At 34.8% G+C, this 22,719-nt stretch overlaps 1 long non-coding RNA gene and 1 pseudogene across 1 annotated transcript; both read left to right on the top strand.

Moving 5' to 3' along the window:
• Positions 1-7,521: 7,521 nt before the first annotated feature.
• On the top strand, positions 7,522-10,101 carry LOC148586718 (uncharacterized; annotated as a pseudogene).
• A 9,004-nt stretch (positions 10,102-19,105) lies between these two features.
• LOC132176375 (uncharacterized) lies at positions 19,106-20,431 on the top strand. Its single transcript, XR_009439513.1, has 2 exons — positions 19,106-19,231; positions 20,136-20,431. It is a non-coding gene; the product is annotated as an uncharacterized LOC132176375 (long non-coding RNA).
• The last annotated feature ends 2,288 nt before the right edge of the window (positions 20,432-22,719 follow it).

Below are 22,719 nucleotides of genomic sequence, written 5' to 3'. Positions count from 1 at the left end.
TTGAAATGTAGAATAGTATAGGGTAGGTAGAATAGTAAATGGTAGGTAAAATAGTAAATAGTAGGTATAATAGTATTTGGTAGGTGAAATAGTAAATGAAGGGTAGAATTGTAAATGAAAGGCGGAATAGTATTGGTTTTTTTCCCTATAAATAGAGCTCTTCCCCTTCACAAATTTCACCACTCCTCTCCCTTCTCTTCCACATATTCTTCCTTCTTCCGTTTTCTACTCGGTCTTTCTTCTTTCTGAAAGTGTTTACACGAAATAGAGAGAGAAAGGGCGAGACAAAGTGTTGCAAGAAATAAAGAACACGAGAGAGAACGAACTTGAGAAATTAGTTTCAAAAGATATACTAGTGGTGTTAGTCAGATTGGAGCAACTAGATCCTTCAGACCATTTTTAGCTTCAGTTTAGAAGTAAGTAAATTCACTACCCCTTCTAAAATTACTTTATGTCATACTATTTATTCATTCTTATATCAAACTGTAAATGATTATTTTATTTACCTGTCATGGAGATATGTTGTATGCATGAAGGATTTCTAAAAGAATTATTTAGAAAGTTTTTATTTCTTTAAACGCTTTCTAAGTACAACAAGTTTATATTTGGAAAAGTTTCCATTTTAAGAAAAGAAAGTTGAGAAATGATGATGATTATAAGAAAGAAAAATGATGATAAACCCTCCTACATGTTGTCTTGAGATGCATCAAAAGAAGTACAAAGAAAAGTACAAGAAATGAGTTAAATGTTTATGAAATGAGGGCACATGTATGGAGGAGGGCATTTTTGACCCCAAGATAAGAAATGATGAGAGGAGTTCGGTCCGATACTTGGACGGAGGCGAAACCACTGAAGGAGGCTATGCAAGAAGGTGGTATTCCATCAACAGACCGTTGAGTGCACCAAGAAAAGAGTTAATTGACGGTCGGGCATGGCTGAGGCCACAGTTCAGTGAATTGGTCACAAGGACCCGCAACCCTCGTACACAAGGGCAATAGTGTACATGGGCCCTAATATGAGAAAATGATGATATGCTTTCAACGATGATATAATAGGATGATTTATAATGATATATTATGATGAGGATTTATAAATATGATTTATGACGATGATCTATTACTAGATGTAATAGTACGTATATGCTACGGGAGATGCAACTGTATATACGTGTATTATTATTATGGCTGGATGTATATTTATTTGTGAAAGCAATTTTCAAAACTGAGAACAAGGAGTAAAACTATTTATGGTTGTGTATTTTTCTTGCTGAGCCCCCTTTGAGCTCATTCAGTTTTATTTCTTGTTTTCAGGTAGACAGAACGCTGGAATAGGAGGCTGGAATGGGGACGGGAATAATTATTAACTTTCAAAGTCCTTTCATATCAGTTATTGTAATAATATGATATTCCGCAACTAAAGTTGTAAAACTATTTATGGTTGTGTATTTTTCTTGCTGAGCCCCCTTTGAGCTCATTCAGTTTTATTTCTTGTTTTCAGGTAGACAGAACGCTGGAATAGGAGGCTGGAATGGGGACGGGAATAATTATTAACTTTCAAAGTCCTTTCATATCAGTTATTGTAATAATATGATATTCTGCAACTAAAGTTTAATGTTTTTCTCTAATTTCGCTTGTAATAAAATCTCTTGAAAAATGTTTTATACATTTATTGTATCATTTAAAATTAAGTACTCTGATAGACCTTATAGATCTTTGCAAGAATGTTTATTGTAAAAGAAGAAAAGTGACAAACTCAGCCTTAACAGGCTGGGGATGTTACAAGATGCAAACCCATAGCACATAATGTTCCATGATCCCTTTGTGTCCGAACACGATCCAGACATGGGAGAAGCGTGTCCGGACATGGGGTATATAAATTGCTGAAACGCATTTTTAGCTCATTTTCTCCCCTTTTCTCTCCTTCCCTTCTCTCACCTAGTGTTTCCACCCCAATCCTTAGGTATTGACTTGAGAACACTTCTAAAGGAAAATTTGACACCGAGAACGAGTTTCTTTGCATTAGATCATCGTTTCTGTAGTATTCCGGGTAATCACTAGGTTAGGTTGGAGGGTTAATAAATTAACTAGGTTCAATAATGCTCATTTGAAGTAAGAGTTTTTCGACTTTTGGGACTAACCGAATGTTTGACAGAGGGACCACCAAACATTCGAAAGGGAGACCATTGAATGTTTGATAGGGGACTACCAAATGTTCGATTTGCAACCCTAGAACCGTTGGATAATAGTACAACGAACATTTGAAGAGGGACCACCGACCGTTCAAGGACCAATCTTAGAACTATTGGGTAATGACCAAACGTTCTACCTGCAACCATAGAACCACTCTGTAATAGTACAACGAACGTTCGACCATGGACCATCCACCAAATGTTCAATGACCCGCAGAACTGGCACAACAACATTCTCAGGTTTTCCAACCTTATAAATAGCCCATTCTTCACTCCTTTAAACCTCATTCTGCCATTATTGTCCTGAGAAAACTCTGTTTGAGTGTGCATGTGAGTTTTGGAAGAAGATGTGGGTTTTCTTGAAGGTTTTATTTCAATGAGGTAATCTTCTAATCTTAGTCTTTACCTAGTTGTTATACTATTTAAATGCTTTTCGTAAGTCTAGCTTGTAAGTTTTGAGCTTGTAGTTATGTTGTTAACTTCAATCTTGATATAAGCATGTGTTAATGTTTTAATGAAGTTAGACGTAGTTTCTCCTACATGGAGATTTTATTTTGGACTAGGAGTCTGTTAGGGATCTTGTTATCAACTTAGAACTTGCTTAAAAGTAGTTTGGTGGCTGTTTGGTTTGAAATGGGTTTTCTGCCCAGCACCAAACGTTTGAACCTCTTTGGCCGAACGTTCGAGGCCAAGGCCGAATGTTTGAGCTATTTGTTCAAACATTTGAAGGTCAGGCATGAAGTCTGTTTTGAACATATTTAGGTATAAGACTTGTTTTAGCACGAATCTATAACTGATACTAGATCTTTTCTCGGATTACGAGGGTGTGGAACCTTTCAAGGAGTTTGTAGAGAAGCTATACGACCATTAGTAAAATGTTTTAAGTACAACCATAAAAGTGCTATTCCTTTTGACACGATCTTTTTATTTGAAAAACAGCCTAAAAACCCAACTTCAGCTTCTGGTTGAACATTCGATGGAGGACCACCAAACGTTCGAGCTCAACCTTTAGTGCGAACGTTCGACCAGGGACCACATTGAATGTTTGACGACCAAACCTAAAACCATTGGGTATTGACTAAACATTTGACCTGCAACCTTAGAACCACTATGTAATAACACACTGAATGTTTAATGCCAGTCTAAAAAAGCAATTTTAACCCGTTATCCACATTTTTAGCTTTATGAACACCCTTCCCCTTTAAATACCTGATAATGCTAAGTACTCTTCTGGTGTTCTTCTTGTGAGCTCCTCGTCATAGGTGAAAATTATTTTATATAAAAAAAAAAAAAAAGTTGCTCTTATTTGTCTCACTTGGTTTTTATAAAATAATTTTCACTTATGATGAGGAGAACACCAGAAAAGCACATATCATTTCCCATAAATACCACCCCTTCCTCCCCCTAAACTCCACCCTAACACCAGAAATCATAATCCTAGAGTGAGAAGAGATTTTAGAGAGAGGAGGAGGATATTTTGAAGTGGTTTGCCATCGTCACGGTAAACTCTTCTATACTCAGCTGATTTTCATGTTATTCTTGTGATTAGTTTGTGCTATTATTCTCTTAAGAAAGAGAAAAGGGTTCTCAAACGTTTTAAAAACACCTCTTGTTTTCTTGGTTTTGCATGATATTATGGTTTATTATGTTTGCATGTGCTCATTAAAAACACCTCTTGTTTTCTTGGTTTTGCATGATATTATGGTTTATTATGTTTGCATGCGCTCATTAAGCGCCTAAGATGAGATTTGTTACGCAGTGATTTGAGGATAGGAGCTTTGCATGCATTTTGGCATATGACTGAACATTCCCTGCATTAGGATTGAACATTTGACCTCGAGTCCAAACATTCAACCATAAGCCAGAGCGTTCGAACAGTGTCCAGAATGGGTGAAATTAGAGTTTTGCAACCTTTTAGTTAGTTTGCTTCTAGATTAGGACCTTGTGTTTCTCTAATATTGTGAATAACAATAAGCTATATTTCTTTATAGTAAGGGCTCGAAATGTTTGAGGATTCGAGCTAGCGTACTGATGAGTGCTAAAATATACATATTTTAACCCCTTAATTTATATATGTTAATCTCTTAGCTGTGCTATTTTGTGTTGTTTTACTTCCTTTTTGTGTTTTTGTCTATTTTTAGGTGTTTGAATGAAAATGAAGCATTTCTAGAAGTTTTGGGTATAAAAGATCAAATTTGGGAAAAACTAGAGCATGGGATCGGTCGCACCAGAAACAGGTTCGAGCACATTTGCGCTTGAGCGCATAAGACATAAGATCGAGTGCAAGGCAGCGATCGAGCACACCCCATGCAATCGAGCGCACTCGGGCGGCCTAGATACGGAAAGACGTGTTTCTCGCTTAAAATTAGGTTTTCCAAACCCTAATTGAACTAGGGGTCTGTCTTCCGATTTTATTAGGTTTACTAGGACTTCTAGGTTTTCCTAAAGCCTATAAATAGACCTCTAAGCCTCTTAGAAACATACACAATTCCAGAGAGAGAAATTGGAGGCTACTTCCAAGAATCGTTTTTCGGTTTTTTCTTTCCCTTTTCTTTTAGTTTTAGTTTCATTATGTGTAACTAAACTTATTTTTAGGGCTAGATTGAAGACCTAATCATGTCTGTTTAAAATTAAATACTAGTGCCTTTGTTTCAATCATATTGTGGTTTATTTTAATTGATTATGTGTATATGATTGAATTTCTCATATGTTTAAGGTATTGACTTGTTAATTAAGTCAATTTAGATGACCGAATCTTGGGCTTAATAAAGTGACAAAAGAGCCTCATCATGAGTTCTTGGCTTAATCAACATGGGAACTAAGAGTAAATACCATGCTTTATGACTCATGTGTTTGTCGATCTCCATAGAATTATGTTTTCCTAAAGAACAACTTAGTAGATACCATGCTAAATCATTTAGGGAAGAAAAGAATTAGAGTAGATACCATGTCTAATTCATTGCTTAGGGATATCAATAACTTAAGGTGTAGATACCATGCCCTTAGGTTGACAAGCATTAATTATACCACATGATTGTAACATTGACCTAGTATTATCTTAATTAGTCTGATTTGTGGTGGATGTCAAAACCCTAACCTTTTCATTATTTTTATCTATTTTTCAATATTGCAAATCTGTGACAATTTGGCAATTCTAGGGGTTCTTTGATAAACTGCATACATTTGAAAATTTTGAGACACAACACATAATCCCCTCATATTTTAGAAAATTTAAGTCATTTATTACATCTAATGGTCCAAATAAATGCGGAGTTTGTGTGTTACCGAGGCAAATGGGTTTGACATGTTGAAAACTAAAATTAATTACCTTGATAGCACACAATTTTTATATTTGTTTGGACTGTTAGATGTAATAGAAAGCTCCGATTTAAAAAATTTGAGAATCTCATAATTAAAAAAAAAAAAAAAAAAAAAAGAGGAGATCTCAATTCAAGACTACTGCATACCATTTATCTTGAATTTTAGCCCATATTCACCAAAGAAGTGACGATTAATGTTGCTGTCAAGTGTCTAAGTAATTTTAATTAATTAGTAATTAATATCAAGTTGCCAAGAAATGCTTGAAATTTTGTCATGACAACCTTGTCAAAGTCATCACTATTTGGCATTTACTGCCAATTTTCTTAATTGGTGTTTAGAAAAGTGGTAACCTCCAATTTTCTTAATGTCGACCTTGAAAGATTGGATTTCACCATTGACATTAACTTGGAATTGTCAGCAGTAAAGGTCAAAGAATAGCAAGGTCATCCAAATAGTTGCCAAACACGTCCAAATTGGAATGAGGCTTGGCAAGTAAATCACCCAAAAATTCCTCATTTTAGGAATCTCCATGATAGATCTGCCAGTAACATCATAATTAATGACTTTTTTTCCTACCCCGAATTTACTTCCACGGGGAGAATCAATGTCAAAGAAAGCCTTAATTTGAGCCTTAATTAAAGAATATTGGCCTTAAAAAATGGCTTAAATATTTGTTTTATAGAATAAATCTTCATTGATATTCACTAATTGAAGAACTTATTAAATAGGAGGCCTTAGGGGGCTGCCTAAGGCTCTAGCCGACCTTGGTACCACACGTCGGTCTCCAAAAATTGCTTGAACCGTGACGTTTTTGGAAGGACATTACTTCGTTGGCAATTTTTCCACATCGATCCAAATAGTTGAGGTCCAAGAACAGCGAGCTCATCCAAATAGTTGCCAAACAAGTCTAAATTGGCATAAGGCCTTGCAAGTAAATCACCCCGAAATTTCTCGTTTTAGGAATCTTTATTCTTTAATAGGTCCATCACTATCATTTTAATGACTTTCTTTCCTAGCCCCATTTTATTGTCATGGGGAGAATTCGATGTGAAAGAAAGCCGCCAGCTTTGACTTAATTTGATCAACAAAACACCAATGCGACATGATTGTCCAAATCATTAATGAAATATGTCGATTTTGAGTGCAAAGCTTGAGTTTTGTTTTTCTTTTATCTTTAAAAGTGATTTGATTTTTAAAACTTTTTAATTAATAAAAATCTATTTAAAATTAAATTACAATTTTAAAAGTCACATCATTTTTCAAAAATAAAAGAACAAAAGTCTACTTCTTGCATTACTTGTAAATCAAAGGTGCATTTTTTTTTAAAAAAAAAAATTTGTCTATATATAATGTGATCGACTTAAGAATAAAAATTCATATCTCAATCTCAAGGCTATATATGTACTTAAGGATTTATATGTATAAAGAAATATAAAAGGAAAAGATACATTACGGCTCATTGACTACACAATATATATATTACCAGTTGCCATGCATATGGTCATTGCTTCCTAAATCCACACCCACTTAACAAAGTTAAGCTTAAGCTTAACTTTTGGGCATTGCCTTCTTAAAACCTGCTTTGGACAACAATAAATGCCACCATCATTGTTTTGTCATGCATTTTGTGTATTGTGCTAGTGAAAACAAAATTAGTCAATTGAACTGAACATACTAACTAAACTTGTTCCTTTTTTTTTTTTCTTGTTTTTCCTGTACTCCTCTTTTTTACAAATTTAAATTTAAGACTTACAAAATATTATATTCACGGCTCACACTAATAACAAATAACAAGATTGTCCACATAGCTCAACTAATAAAATAGAGGCTCAACTGACAAGGTGGACAACTAACCATGTGAAAGGAGGATAGTGAGCATAGTGGCTTATTTATTAATTAGCTCTTAATTTGAAGTTTCTGTTGGTTTATTAGACACTTGATCACTTGTACGCACGTTTCATTTAAAGCATCTATTTTTTTTTTATTATTTTTTTTTTTTTTAATAATAATGCGTAATTGTTCATATTGTGCCAGGTGAAATACCAAGTGAAATTGGTAATCTACAAAACATTGAGTTCTTTAATATCGGTTTCAACCACTTCAATGGTCTAATTCCATTTGAGATCTTTAATATCTCAACAATACAAATACTTTCAGTGTTCCAATAACTTCTCAGGCCACCTTCCATCAAACGTAGGCTTGTTTCTTCCAAATCTCCAGGGACTTTATCTTTGGGAAAATCAACTAAGTTGAACAATTCCCAGCTCTCCCTTGAATGCCTCACAACTCAATCTCTTAGATCTGGATTCCAACTCATTCTCAAGCTTAATTCCAAAAGCACTTGGGTAATTTAAGGCTCCTCCAGCAGCTCAAAATAGGAAACAATAATTTGACCATTGAATCTTCTACTCCAAAATTCAACTTCTTCTCTTCTCTATCAAATCTGTCATATCTAACACATTTAGATTTGTCAGGTAATCTATTGAATGGCACCCTTCTCGGTTCCATTAGAAGTCTCCCAACTTCTCTTCAATACCTTCGCATAGAAGATTGCAATATTAAGGGCAGTATTCCGAGTGATATAGGAAATTTAAGCAACTTGATACGTTTGTCACTATGGTCCAATGATTTGGTTGGCCCTATTCCAACTGATCTGGGAAGATTGCACAAGCTTCAAGCTTTGAGCCTTGATAATAATAGACTCCAAGGTCCCATCCCAATTGATCTTTGCCATTTAAAGAGCTTGTATGAATTGTATTTAGATGATAATGAGCTTTCCAGACCTATTCCTACATGTGTAAGTAATATGACTGCTTTAAGAGGTCTTTACTTGAACATCAACGAATTAACTTCTATGATTCCCTTGAGTTTGTGGAAACTTACAGATATCTTAATTATTGAGTTGTCAACAAATTCTCTAAATGGCTCTCTCTTATTAGAGATGGGACATTTGAAGGTCTTGATAGCATTAAATTTATCAAAAAATCAACTATCTGGTGATATCCCAACAACAATTGGCGGCCTCAAAGATATAGCTGATCTCTCATTGGCAAACAATCGATTAGAAGGCTCAATTCCTAAATCTTTTAGTGAATTGGTAAGCGTGGAATTCTTGGATCTTTCGAATAACAATTTATCTGGAGAGATTCTCAAGTCCTTGGAAGCACTTTCATACCTCAAATATCTAAATGTCTCTTTCAATAGACTACAAGGAAAAATTCCTATAGGAGGACCATTTGCACACTTCTCTGCTGCATCATTTTTGTCAAATGATGGACTTTGTGGTGCTCCCCAACTACAAGTTCCCCCATGTAAAGAAGGTGTTTCTCGACCAAAAAACACTGTAGCAGCTTATATGCTAAAGTATGTATTATCAGCAATTGGGTTAACATTGATTGTAGTTGCCCTTGTAGTAGTATGGACAAGACGCCGAAAAAAGAATGCAAAACTTCCAATGGAGGCAAACTCAATACCACTAGCGACATGGAGAAGAATTTCCCAACATGAACTAACACACGCAACAGAAGGGTTCAACACAAGCAACTTACTTGGTTAAAGGGAGTTTCGGATCAGTATACAAAGGGACCCTCTCAGATGGGATGATAGTTGCAATAAAAGTTTTCAACTTGGTAGTAGAAGGGGCATCCAAAAGTTTTGATACAGAGTGTGGAGTACTACGTAATATTCGTCATCGAAATCTTATCAAGATCATCAACACATGTAGTAGCATTGACTTCAAAGCTTTTATATTGGAATACATGCCTAATGGAAACCTAGAGAAGTGGTTGTATTCTCCAGACCGTTGTGTGAGTATCTTACAAGGACTAAATATAATGGTTGATGTCGCATTGGCGCTGGAATACCTTCATTATGGTTATTCAACACCTATTGTTCATTGCGATTTGAAGCCAAGCAATATCTTATTAGATGAAGATATGGTTGCACATGTTGCTGATTTGGCATTGTGAAACTGTTAGGTGATGAGGATTCTATGATGCGAACCATGACTCTCGCTACTATTGGGTATATGGCACCAGGTGATGTTTTTAGTTTACAACTAGAACTTACATGTCTATCATTATACTCATGCATACACAAATAACTATATCTTCTTGGTAGAATATTTATTTTAGCACTTTATATCTTTGGAATATATAATTATATTCTCACGAGTAGTTGTTATGTTACAATATAATAGAGTATGCATCGGGAGGAATTGTTTCTACAAGAGGCAATGTGTATAGTTATGGTATTTTGCTGATGGAAACTTTCACGAGAAAGAAACCTACAAATGATATGTTTGATGGAGAAATGAGCTTGAAGCGTTGGGTAAAAGAGTCTTCACCCCTTTCAGTAACTAAAGTTGTTGATGCCAAATTGTTGAGAATTGAAAGTGATTGTGCTTCTATGGAGAATTGTATGTCTTCTCTAATGATATTGGCTTTGCAGTGTTGTGCTGAGTTACATGAGCAAAGGATTAATGCAAAAGGTATTGTAACCACACTCAACAAGATCAAATTGAAGTTTCTACAAGATACTGAAGGAAGCTAATTAATATGTGAAGTTTGAGTTTGTATGTAGCTCTTTTATGTTCGTGCTTTTGAAATAATGTAACAAGTTTGAGACTCTCCTAAAGACATCTGTTTATAACCATTGTGTTGTTATTGTAGAAAATAATAGTAACATTTATAAACTGGTACAATTAATGATTGTAGTGACCTATAATTAGCTACCAAGGGGACACAAATGATAGCAATTAATGATTGTAGTCTCAAAATATGAACTCGTTGAAGTCATTGATAGAAGGTGTTTGAAATGGTAATCTCTGAATTGCTGAAGTTCATGATTATGGCTGTATTCATGAAATAATTTCGTGAAAAATGAGGTATTTGACATGATTAAAAAAGAGAGATATTAGGAGTTCTTTGGTTTCACCTCATTCTTTCTTTTAGATAACTTATTTTCATTGTTCTGATTCGATAGGCATTTATTGAATTAACTTATTTAATAGTTTCAGCTTGTACTGGAGCAAATTTTAAGACCATAGCAACTCGACTTTTAATTAATTTATATAGAGAAATACATCATATAAAATTAAGTTTATATGTTTTGTGATTCAAGTGCTACATAGTCCTGTGGACCTAAATTCAAGGCCTATTTCTATAGTTCAAGCACCTCTCCTATAGATCAACCAAAAGGCAGTTAACAAATCAACAAAGGCATTAAGAAACAAGAAAGCAAGAGATAATGGCTTCAGTTTCAGATCCCAAAATTTAAATTCCTTTCAATTTTCTATATTCTCTCACAATCAAACAAAGCATAAGCAGAAATACTATGAGGAAAAAAAAACTCATTGTCCAGAATAGTACAATATCATCTGAGACTGATTATCTCTCTTCATCATATTCAAATCTACTATTAAAAAAGCAAGTAATATCAACGCATTATCTTCGAATCTAAATTCCTTGCCCTAGAAAAAGTAACATGATATTTACTGTTTAAAAAACAGACGGTCTAGATTTTACACCCTTTTTTTTTTTTTTTTCTTTTTTCTTTTTTTGAGGAAATAGATGAATTCTCATTAATGAAGAATCAAATGGATACAGGTTGTTCCATCAAAACAATATCACGGACGGCCCTTGGAATTGTAGTGTTCCAGGTCTTCTCAATGAACCGTTTACAAGCCTCTTAGGCCAAGCCATGTGCAGCCTTATTGAAATTTCGTGTACCCACCCCTATCAAGTAAACTTCAAACTCATGTAAAGCACCCCCTCCACACGAATCGGGTAATACTCCGGCTTGCCCCAAAAAATTGTTTGCATCCAAGGAGATTCAAACTTAGACTTGATGGAAATGCCACCAAGAGTAAGGCCCTTCCCATTTGAGCCAACCCTAATGAGACTGAATTAATCCTAAAAAAATTTCTATTCATAAGTTGGGGGAAGTATTATGTCCTTTTGAATTGCCAAATGCTGAAAAGAAATTCATATCCAAAAATTTAAATTCCTTTCAATTTTCTATATTCTCTCGCAATCAAACAAAGTATAAACAACAATACTATTGAAGAAAAAAAAGCTCATTGTCCAGAATAGTAGAATACCATCTGAGACTGATTATCTCTCTCCAAATCAACCCCAATTTCCTTCATCATATTCAACGCCTTCCGAAATTCCTGAAACAAACAGCCCAAAATTGAGTTGTGGTAACACCATGGATAGGACATGCAATGTGATTAGGCATCATTTGGGTAGGAATTCGAAGCACTTATTAGCGAAAAATCATATTGTATTCAGCAACAAAAAGAAAAAGTAGTTTCAATGGGGCAATCAAACAGCAGCTTTCGACAATAATATAGGATCAGTCAGCACTGAGTTTTAGCATTTATCAACTCTTAGAAAGAACTTATCTTGCTTTAAAAGCAAAAGCATCCCATTGTGTTCACTTTCAGAAAACAACGCGAACTTCTTTCAAAATCAAAGTATAGACTTTGGGGCTACCAGGCACTGCTTGGCCAGCATTTTCAAAGAACTTGAATTTCTTTCCAAAAAAAAAAAAAAAATGGAAACAAATTCGATTCCCAAAATCACCAAAAAGTACTTCCAAAATGGTAAAACACAGGAAGGAAATTTACATCGATGAGGGACTGACTGTCGGAGTACAGTGTCGAAGCTGCAGTTTGGATTCTTCCGGTGACGCCTGTGTACCGCGAAGCCGAAGGGGAGGCCATGGTTGGTCACTAGGGTTTTGGATTCTGACCCTGAGAAACCGTGTTTGATTTGTGATCATTTTGGAGGGAGAGTGAGACAAGAGGGAAAAGTTTTCCCACCAACAACGCACCCTTTTAGCATTTGTTATTATTATTATTATTATTATTATTATTTTCTTTGTTTTTATTATTATTATTATTATTTACTTTTTAGGGCTTTTTTACTTTTTTATTTTTGTAAAGTTTGATAAAGAGAATTAGAGCACGTTTGATAGCACTACTATGTTTCCTACCAGAGACTCGAGTTTGGAAAAATTCAGATTTTAATGGGTTCTTATTTGGGAGAAGTTATCGGTTTAAAGTCAAGTTTTGGAAATAGCAAGATGGTTTGTCAAGAATTGGTTATTCTCTGTGGTATTTCTGACTTTTTTAAGAGTTATATTACTAGTTAGGAAGGTTTTTTTTTTTTTTTTTTTTTTCTTTCAAACCAGTATTGTGTTAATATTAAGGCTCTATTTGTTTCGGTATAAAATAATTTTAAATTATTTTATTTTATTTTTTGACGTTTGGTGCGACCGAAAATAATAGTCAACGACAAATACTTTCGGTTTGATTGAACAAGCATCTTTAATTTTCCATAAAATGATTTTCAAAAAATGGAAATTGTAAACTATTTTATGAGTTTGAACATCTCATTCTCAAATCGATGAATCGAGTCGGGACATCGCCGAGACCCCGCAAGGACTTCATGGGGCCACTGTCGAGACCCCATCGAGACTTGGTAAGGATATCGCTGAGATTCGATCTTGACCCCGCATGAACTCATCGGGACCCTGTCAGGCCACCGCCCGCACTTTGCCAAGATCTAGTCGGGACACCATTGAGACCTGTTCGGGACTTCTTCGAAACTTGATTAGGACATCGTTAGGACTCATCAGGAGTTGATCGGGAAACCATTAAGACTTCATTGGAACTCGATCGAACCATTGTCCAAACTTCACTAGGACCCAGTTGGGACTCATTGTGACCTGACTGGAACCTGGTCTAGTCATTATCTTATTTAAATTTTAATATTATATATATTGTTGGGTAATGGATTAGCCACTAAATACTCAATATACCTCCAAGTGTATCTACATCGTATAAAGCCCACCAGTGAAAGGCCCAGGCCAAAGTTAAGCTAGCCCACAGAGGGTAGAACAGGAAAAAAGGGTTACAGTAAGAAAAACCATGTTCACAAGAGAACGTGGTCAAGCTTGAAACGCTGAACCGAGGCATGTGTAGACGAATGTGGCTAAGCCATCGACTAACTCCACGATCCCATGATCAGGAGTTAGCCCACGATCCCATGATCCACATTTCCAGCATTGCGCACGGTGGATCCTCGAGAACGTGGGGCCGAGAATCGAGGGTCACTAACTACTACTTGATGCCTATAAAATGGAAGCTCCAACCAGGTATTTGGTTAATCACTCTTAAGCTATTCTTGCTCACTTTGTAACGACCCCGATGTGCAAATTAATTAACTAGTAATTGACTCTATGGTTTGTCTCCCAGCCCTATCCCTTGCAGGACAAGACTCAGGGATTTCAACATTTCTCGTCGAAACGAGAAAATCTTAGAGGAAGACTTTTGAAAACTATAGGAAATAGAAAACAGTAAATTTAACATCTATACAACATGCATCAGAGTAAATATAAAACCTCATAATATATAGATAACCATCAAATGTACCGGTCATTAGACCGTCATCGAAATAGGATTACAATCCATAACATAATATCATAACATTGTTCCAACAAAAGATCAATAGATCAAATCCTAGATCTAAGCTTAAGTAGGGCTAACGAGATTAAAATCTCAATCATATCATCACGGGCTGTTCTTCCATCCTTCCACATAGACTTCAACCAAACTAGGTCCATGTCCTCAAAAATTACTCTAATCAAGTACTGGGCTATCACCCAAGTTGACTCCGATGGCATCCTCGCCTAGGATAGCTAAACCGCGCAGATATTCGTAATGATGAGGGAAAACATAAATAGAAAGGGGGGTAAGCCTAAGACTTAGTGAATATTAACGCAAATAATGGTCATGCCAGTTTAGTGATGAACTCTAATTTTTAGTAAAACAATAGTTCTATCGTGACAGTTTTACATGGGTGTGATATAGATATATATCACACTCATATGATATAGAGTGACAGTCATAGTTCAACTGTACGGTCTACTCAAAATATTACCCCTACCCAGCGGGGTTGGCGCTGTCCCGAGGGACCTGTAATACAACATTGGCACCTCGGATATTGTACGCTACCGTATATAACATTAGTGGCACGACTGAGTCCGACCTTGAGTGGCCCACACCGCTAATGATGTTCGTCCTGTAGTAACCAAGCCATTTGGGAATGGCAGCACCAGGTCACAAAACCATTGGATCCAAAGTCCACATAACACTCACACATTTGATCATAAAGCTAACATGTATAGTAAGCCCATGACCATTATACCGCACGTATTGGTGTACCATGTCATACGATGCAAATTATTTTGTCTGTATTTTACATGCATGCTTTTACAAGTCTCACTTTCTTAACATATTCAGCACAACGTTTTTCTTAAAAATACTATAGTTCATGTGTAGCAAGTATAAATTGTGAGAGTTGCAAACATGCATATTTTTGGTACACAAAATAGTCGTACAGTGCACGGAAAATAACGAGTATTATGTGAGTTAAAACTCACCTGGGTTGTATAACGTCTCCGAGTATTCCAAATGATCCGTGTTAGTTCTTGTGTTGGCTTAATTCAGTTCTAAAATGTAAAGGTTATTGTCCATGGGCTCAGACACTGATATAGAATGCTTATAATCAAATCTTCATCGTTCATAATGTAGATTCATGTGTCATGAATGTCTCTACAAAATTTCAACTCAATCAAACCACAAACGCCCATCGATCGGAGCTGTTGATCAAGGCTGGATAGCATTTCTAGAATGTTGTTTTCTCCGTACTGCAGGCTATGTCCGGACAATGTGCTAGGCTGTCAGGACAGGCTTTCCAACAAGCATATTTTTGCTCCGCAAGGCCCTGTCCGGACAGCCCATTAACCTGTCCGGACACCCCGTACCTATATGCCCAAAAACGTGTTTTTAGTGGGCTCAGATCTAGGGTTTGATGTACTGATATATATACATCATATTAGAAGAGAGATGTACGAATTTTCGCCCCCGGAGAGTTCGTCAAAAGTTGTGTTAAGAGAGATCATATGTGGTGAGTGTTAAATTGAATCTCTTAAAGTTTTAGTTATTCCTTTGATAAATCTACGGTTGATAAGTTTATCGGAATGGTCCGGTAAAGAAGAATCACGTTGAAGAAGATTGTGAGCAAGGAGACGAGTTGTAAGCTTGTCGATCTTACAGAGTTAAGGTCTTGCAAATAGTTGTAAGTGTTCCTAGTGTCTGTAATCTCTAGATAATCTTTTGATAGTGATTTCCTGGGTTTGGCTACCACGGAGAGGTTTTACTTTTAGATCGGTTTCTAAAAGGTTTCTTCTTTGTAACCAAAATATCTGTGTCTGACTCTTTATTGCTTTATATATTTTGGGTGATTGAATTGTTTATTGCTTTATAATATTAAGAGAAAATTACAGTTTACTCCCTCAAAGTTGACAGCGTTTTTCAATTCGAACATCAAAGTTTCAATATTTGCAATCCACCCCCACAAAGTTCCAATTTTTTTCAATTCGATCAATATTATCCCAAAATTCCCATATTGCCCCTAAATTGTGATAAACAAGTTTTTGGAGTCGGCATAGCGTTTTTCAATCCGGGTTCCCCAAATCTGTGAAAAACCTTCTAATTGTCATATTTCTATCAAAACAATTCTAAAATAAGAAAATAGGAGCTATCAGACAGCTGGTTAAAACAACGTTCTCTGGAACACTTCGGACTGTACGTCCGCTTCAAGGTTTTCAAGAAGAACCTCATTTTGTCCACCCTTCTAGTGTCTAAAGCCCAAATTAACCCTATAACTAAGCTAAATTATTTGGGTTACTACACACTTGCTCTCTTTCTCTCAAATCATCAACTGATTTAAGCATCAACTGACTTAAGCATTGGAGATATTCCTGTTGGCACAACCCAGTAAGCTCTTATCCTATTCTCTTCTTTTGCAGGCTAGCATCTCTTGGACTCAGTGCCATGTCACCTTTTGAAAATTGTCATCAACACACACACACACACACACACACATATATATATATATATATATATAATATAATTAAAAATATATATATTTTAATACTATAGGGAATGATTAAGGAAAGTTATTGTAGTGTATTTTGATATAGTAAAACAAAAAGTAATTTGAATCCGTAAAATATAGGAAAAATGCCGAAGAATTTGCTAAAAATGTTCTTAACAGGAACAAAATGAAGAGAGAGAAGAAGAAGAAGAAGAGTATGGGAAAAGAAAACAGAAAGAAAGAAGGGAAAACTTCAGAAAACCCCCCTGAAGTTCCAGCTGATTTGAAATACCCTCCCTGAATTTCCAAAACTCTCATTTAAGTCCCGTGAACTTCCATTTTCTCTCACTCTGGACCCCTTTAACATTAAACTACGTCGTTTTGAATGTTTTATACCCATTTTACCCTTCCCCAAAACTACGTCATTTTGTGTCCTAAAATTACCCAACCTAAAACGACGTCGTTTTAGGCATTAATTTTTATTTTTTTTAAAAAAGAAAAAATTTAAAAATTTAAAAAAAGAAAAAAAAAAAAAAAGAAAAAAACTGGGGTAGCTTCAGCCACCCCCTGGCCGGTCTGGGGGTGGCCGGACCACCCCCTTGGCCATGGGGTGGTCCGGCCACCCCCAAAAAGGAAAAAAAAAAAAAAAACAAAAACAAAAAAACGGGGGGTGCATATGGGGTGGCCGGACCACCCCCAAGGGGCTGGGGGTGGTTTCGGCCACCCCATACGGCCGGTATGGGGTGGCCGAAACCACCCCAGCCCCTTGGGAGTGGTCCGGCCACCCCCAAAAACACCCCATCCCCTTTTTTTTTTTTTTTTTTTTGGCCAAGGGGGTGGTTCGACCACCCCCAGATCGGCCAGGAGGTGGCTACAGCCACCCCCGGTTTTTTTTTTTTTTTTTTTTTTTTTTTTTTTTTTATATATATATATATATATATATATATATATATATATATATATTTTACTTTTTTTAATTTTTTTTTAAAAAAATTATGCTTAAAACGTCGTCATTTTGGGCTGGATATGTGTTGTGATTTTAGGACATAAAACGACATAGTTTTGGGGAAGGGTAAAATAGGTATAAAACATCCAAAACGACGTAGTTTAATGTTAAAGGGGTCCAAAGTGAAAGAAAACCAAAGTTCAGAGGGTCTAAGTGAAAGCTTTAAAAATTCAGGGAGAGTTTTTCAAATCGACTGAAACTTCAGGGGAGTTTTATGAAGTTTTCCCAAGAAAGAAAGTATGGGAGTGGCAGGTTTCCAGAGACTTTTGTGGTCATGATTTTCTTAGGAAAGATTTTTGTGGCCCTCAGATTTAGGACGTGGCATGTTGCTGGCCGTGTATGTCAAAAATGTTGAATCGGCACTTTCTACACGGCAAGTTCGCAGCAGCTTGATCACACCAACCATTTAATGCTGGGATTCGCTTGCATTTAAGCTCCCTTTGACAAAAATGTTATTTCATTGACAAAATCGCATTTCCGTGCTTTGCTTTTCTTTCTTGTCTTTTTATTTTTATTTTTTATTTTTTAAATATCTTTAAGCTGTAATCCACTTTTTTATTTTATTTTTTATTCTTATAATATCAATCCCTTAAATATCTTCTAATAAAAGACCAAAATGCTCTCCTTTTCTTTTGCTAAACTTTCAAACAATCATTTCGAACTTCACGGTCCCTCTTCAAAATAATATCATTTAAATACCAAGATAAATCGATTTACTTAAGCTCTTAGGTTATAATATATCCACCAACTTTATAAATTCTGTTAAATTCGAAATCTACTGTCAATTTGATATTTTGTCCCATGAAACTTACAAAAATCATAACTTAAATTAGCAAGGGTTAGAGTGACATATTGGCCGGGAGTGATGACAGAATTATTTTTGATGCTTAAATTAGCAATGATGAAATCAAGAGGGTATAGGGACAAAATATAATTGAAAAGGCTTGACGTGGACCGCTTTACCTTTATAGAAGTTCTCCAAGCGAGCTCAATAAGACAAGTATTGAAAGTTAAGGAGGCTAATAGGAAAAATCGTTTTTTCTTTTAATTTATTTCTCTTTTGCGGTGACATCTCTGAGGGCTCCTTTACAAGAGATGCATACATATAAGATCTTAACCCAATTTTTATATTAAATCATGCCATAGATGTACAGAATAAAGGAAAGTAATTGAAGACAAAAATCGTTTTCCAATGGGACAAATGTGGAGTCCCAAAATGGACTTGCATGAATGTAGAGTCACAACTTGTTTGGTAACGGACATGTATAGTTAGTTTTTGGTTTGGAATAGGAGGTAATTGATGTAATATAAAGTAGATAGAATTTTAAATTTTTTGTATAAAAAAAGTGAAAAATTTTGTTTTGTAGTAGATTTTTTTTTTTTTAAATAATTATAAAAAGTGACCAAATGATATAAGAAAGTAAGAACGTTAGGAAGTTGATTTTTATTTTTTATTTTAAAAAATAATAATAAAATTAAGACTTGTAAAGTCTTTAAGTCTTCTTAAGTCCTAAGTCTTCTTGCCACTACATTTGTGGACTATTCCGAAGTCAATAAGTCTTCTTACGTTGCTTCCTTTTCCACATGGAGAAGCTTGCATGCTCCAGAATGCACCTATAAATAATAGTAGGATAAATCATAAAGCAAACACATTCTAGTACTCTCATCCTCGCTCAAATATGAAGACATTTCTTGTACTATGCTTTCTCTTGGCTTTCATAATCTTCCTTCCTTCCGACATAAAAGCTCGACAATTATCTCATACTGGTGAGAGACTATACCAATTCCAATGCATGCCTTCTTATTTTCTAACATCAAAAAGATGAACTACAACATGCATGCACTAGTTTTATGATTAATTTGTTATTGCATACCTAACTAATATTGAAACTATGCTTCATGCTTCTACTTCATTATTAATTTTGTCATTCATTTCAACCATATTTTAACTTTTCACGATCTTAATTTGTTGATTAGATATTATCAATTGGAAGTTTTAGGCTATTAATCTATCACGTTATAGAAGAAACTTCATAAAATTTTCCTAAATTTTCTCGCGTTTTAAAATTATTTTCTCGAAGTTTGAAAACTTTTAATTAAGGGTATCGAATTTTTAGTTTCTTTCAATTATCTTATTCCGTTAGAATTTTCTGTTAAATCTTATCAAAATTTTCAAAATACCTATTTTTTTATTATAAAAATAAAATAAAAAATTGTAAAGATTCTGGGGTTTATTTATTTTATATTAAAAACATATTCGAAACATATTTGCTATATATATAAATGTGGGTATTTTGACAAGATTTAACAGAAAATTCTAATGGAATTGGGTAATTGAAAGAAATTAAAAGTTCAGTATCTTTAATTGAGAGTTTTTAAACTTTGGGAATAATGTCAAAACGAGTGTAAGTTCAGAAAGGTTTGTGAAGTTTTCTTTAAGTTATATTAATACTTTGGAAAACTGAACAAGAGGGTGCAGGATTAATCATATCAACAAAAAATTTTATGATATTCAATAACGCGAGAAATTAATGTTAAAAGAAAAATTAAACAGAAAAAACTAACCAGTACCATGTATGAGGTTGATTTTGAATTTATCATATTCATGTACAAGTTACTGTAAGTTAACGGGGAAAATTGCAATTGCTTAACATTAATGTTACATGTACAGTGGAACATGATAGAGCTTCTGTACCACCATCTGGCTGCAACCCTAGTGTTGTAACCGGCCAGAATTGCGGGCCTAAACTTGCACCGCCTCCAATACGACGTGGGGCTCAAAGTCCATAGCCACTGCATGAAGAAGAAACATCTGGTTTCAATAATGAATGTGCTGAAGAAATGATAGTATTTGAAGAATAAGTTGGTTATGGAGAAATTGCTGCAGCTTTGTTGTATTTTTCCTTTCCTTGCTGTAAAACTTGCTTTCCAGGAATAATTATTAGCATCTCTATGGATGTTAGAAGAGATATATGTTTGGAAATAATTTTGATGGGGCAAAATATTCTTTGTCGATATTAAACCATATTAATACGAAAAATAATAGTAAAAAAAATAAATAGAATTCAATAGAATAAAATTAGAGTAAAGAATATAATGTTATAGAATCACACAAGAACATTGTTTAAAAATTGAATAGAGTATATAACTCGGTGCTATTAAATCTCTTCACATGCAACCTCCCAAAATTATATTATGAAAATATGTAGAAGAAGATTCAATCCATCGACCATTTTCGAAACCTTGTCAAAGTTCGAAATGCAAAGAGGACCAGTCATCAAATTGTGTGTTCTCTTTTCTTCATGTGAAAACCGATTACATCCAAACACCTTCACTTTTCACTTGCCCCATACCACTCGGTCTCCCCCGAGTCAACCACCAGTGCCGAGTTCCAGCTCAAATCTCCGGTCATTTTCACCAGAAAACTCATATCCGGCAGCCTAAACACCATGTCTCTCAGCCCTGGCCTCAATAGTTCAAGTACATGACTCGCCGGAGAGACCTGTCGGCCTGCCTCAGCCTCTCGTCGGCGCCAGAATTCCCCTAAAATCCGGTGATATCCAATCTATTCACCCCCGATATGAGCCCGAGATCCACAAGTCGTCGACGGAGAAGAGATTCCTTAGACCGGGTTTCACTTAATGCCCCTATTGAGGGGTGGAACTACATGCCCCTTGGGGCGGGGCCCACCCCTAAGGGGGTCACGTAGTCTCCAAAAATTTTTTAAATTTAAAATTTTAACTTTAAATTTTTTAATTTTATCTTCCAAACTCTATTTGTCTCTAAAATTCTTAATTTTGTTTTTCCAAACTACAAATGTTAGTTCCGCCCACAGCCACGCTAACCTCCATCTAGGCCATAGAAACATATTTGCCAGCAAATAGAGGCAAATTAAGTAGAATATACTCTGCTCTGCTAATGAAAGAGAGAAATTTGGAAGACACAGGAAAAACATAAAGACAAACGAGAGGCAAATGGCGGTTGTGTTTTGAGTAGAAAGTGGCAAGCGGTCATAACTCTTGAGGATTAAAAACATCAAATTGACCAACAGAAATAACCAAAGAAAACCTTTTGGTAAAAAAAATAAAATAAAATTGATTATAACCAAACGGTTATAACTGATATTTTCTTAAACCACTTGTCTTAATAACATTAAAACATAGGATAAAGTTTAGATACCCCTCAAACTACTATCGAATTGACAATATTCACCATAAACTTTCAATTGTGACTATATATCCCAAACTACCAAAATATTGTCAATGTCCCAACAGAAAAGAAAAAAAAAAAAATACTCCTATATATTTTTCAATAAGACAAAAATATCCCTATAAATTTTAAAAAAATAATAATAAATTTTAAAAACGAAAAGTTTTAATTTAAAAAGAACTATTTTTTTAAAACGAAAATTTAAAAAAAATTTTAAAACGAATTTTTTTAAAAAAATTTTGTTTTAGAAAACAAAATTTTCTATTTTCTTAAATGAAAATTTTTATTTTTTATTTTTAAATGGAAATTTTTATTTAAAAAGTTATAAAACAAAAAAAAAATTAATTTTTTTATAGAAAGGATTTTTTTTTTAATTTTAAATTTGCCACACTTTGGATTTTTTTTATTTATTTATTTATTATTATTTTTTTTTAGTTTTATGTTTTTTTTCTAGAAGTTTTAGTATTTTTTTGTTTTTATTTTACTAAGGGTAATTTCGTCATTGGGGGGAACATTGACAATGTTTTAGTAGTTTGGGAGGACATTGTCACAATTGAAAATTTGGGAGAAGGACATTGTAAATTAGGTAGTAGTTTAAAAGGGGTATGTGGACTTTCCCCAAAAAAAATATTAGTGTGTGTTAATGCCCAAACGATCATACAAATTAAAAATCCAAAAGCTATTTAAAATAAAGTTTGTAACACTACAACAATCTCCCACACGTTACAAACACTAACATAAAAAGAGATTGAAAGCATGCATCGATGTGGTACCCAAATGTTTTACCCACACTTAGGATAAATAAGTAGGAATTTAGTTAATGAATCGTTGTGCAATTAGACTCTTCTAACAAAATTCACAAATTAATCAAACTTATCATCCACATAACTTTCTCTAATCCTTCGGGTTGTTCTATAATGGGTTGGCCTTTACATGCCATGTACTCGGATTTCATAAACCCTTTTTAGAGTTTTCATTTAAAAAAAAAATAAAAATTAGTTAGTAAGGTTTACTATGGAGTCAAAATTGGTTGCCTTGGAAAAGAC

The sequence above is a fragment of the Corylus avellana genome, chromosome 3, assembly GCF_965113065.1.
Source record: "Corylus avellana chromosome 3, dhCorAvel1.hap1.2, whole genome shotgun sequence".
In the NCBI taxonomy this organism is placed as follows: Eukaryota; Viridiplantae; Streptophyta; class Magnoliopsida; order Fagales; family Betulaceae; genus Corylus; species Corylus avellana.
The sequence above is the reverse complement of the archived record's forward strand: the minus strand, read 5'-3'. Positions and strand labels throughout refer to the sequence as shown.